The sequence below is a fragment of the Eschscholzia californica genome, unplaced genomic scaffold, assembly GCF_041429995.1.
Source record: "Eschscholzia californica isolate CP2 unplaced genomic scaffold, dmEscCali1.0.p SCAF_3, whole genome shotgun sequence".
NCBI lineage: Eukaryota > Viridiplantae > Streptophyta > Magnoliopsida > Ranunculales > Papaveraceae > Eschscholzia > Eschscholzia californica.
Window position 1 is genome coordinate 38,942,416 of NW_028238420.1, and position 1,303 is coordinate 38,943,718.

The window sequence follows — 1,303 nt, forward strand, 5'->3', positions numbered from 1 at the left end:
TGATATCAACGTCAACGGTGAACTCCATTTCTAATCACTCACCTACATTCATTACTCTAACAATATTAATGATTTCAAAACCCTAAAACTAGTGTCAGATGAATAACTAGGGCAGATAATGGATAAACTATTCAACCAAATACTAATAGTATAATGAATGTAATCAATACCCAAACATTCACCCAAATTCACAATACAACAGCTAAAATTGGATCGAATCACTGAAATGCTCAAGACAATTGATAAACATATTCAAGCTTTGACAAAATTGAACCACTAAAGATTTGTTTTCAAACAAATCAATCTCAAAATGCCAATAATACACCATTAGAGGACTTCAAAAACGAGATTATACTAATGAAGAATTAAATACCCTTGTAATCTTATCGTAATTGATGTCTTTAACAAAAATAAAAAGTTTTAAAGATAATTAATGGTTAACCTCTGATCGAAGATCAATAACTCAATTTTGAGGAATTTCGATATCTCCATTACTGATTTCTTCCTGCAAATCCTTTGGATCTTTTCCATCAACAGTACATCCAACGGAAACACAAGTCCCGAGGATCTCCTTAACTGTTCCTGCTAATTCTTTTGCCATAGATCTAGAACTCATAACTTTAGCAATTTCAATAACATCATCAAGAGAAATGTTACCGGTATGTTTGATGTTCTTAGTCTTTTTCCGATCACGTTCTGGTTCTTTCAAAGCTTTGATCACTAAAGCAGCTGCCGACGGTACAACGGCGACTTTAGCTTGACGATTCTGAACAGTGAGTTTTACAGTGACTCTTAAACCTTTCCAATCTTTTGCTGTTTCTTTAGCAATGTCTTCTCCGATCTTCTTAGGTGAAAGACCTAATGGACCGATTTTAGGAGCGAGTGAACTCGCTGCACCAACTTCACCTCCGGTGACTCTTACATAAACGTCGACTACCTGAGATGGATCAAACTTCGGTGGCATGGTGGAGAAGACGAAGTTTTAGATGCCGAAATTTGGAAAAGTGAAATGAGAAAGTTTATAAAGGTGGTTATATACCTTGTTAGCTAGGGTTTTTTGATTGATTTATTTGTTTCAATGGACGATATTAACCCATGAAACTTCTTACGGAGAAAGTTCAATTGGGTAGGCACTCCGGTGGGCCGTGGCCCATTCTGTAAAACCCTAGTGCTCAAACTTTCAAGTTCAAATCCACAATTGGTTCGTTTCGGTGACTTCTGGGCTTGGTTTATTGAAGTGGGACAATCACTTACATTCCCATATGGCCCATATGAAAGACACCAGAGGCCAGATGGTGCTTTG

General features: G+C 36.9%; 1 pseudogene across 1 annotated transcript; it reads right to left on the reverse strand.

Annotated features, from left to right (window-relative positions):
* Window positions 1-227: 227 nt before the first annotated feature.
* LOC147550140 (large ribosomal subunit protein uL11 pseudogene) lies at window positions 228-1,071 on the reverse strand (annotated as a pseudogene). The gene has a single exon (XR_015238224.1). The product of XR_015238224.1 is annotated as a large ribosomal subunit protein uL11 pseudogene (transcript).
* Window positions 1,072-1,303: the final 232 nt, after the last annotated feature.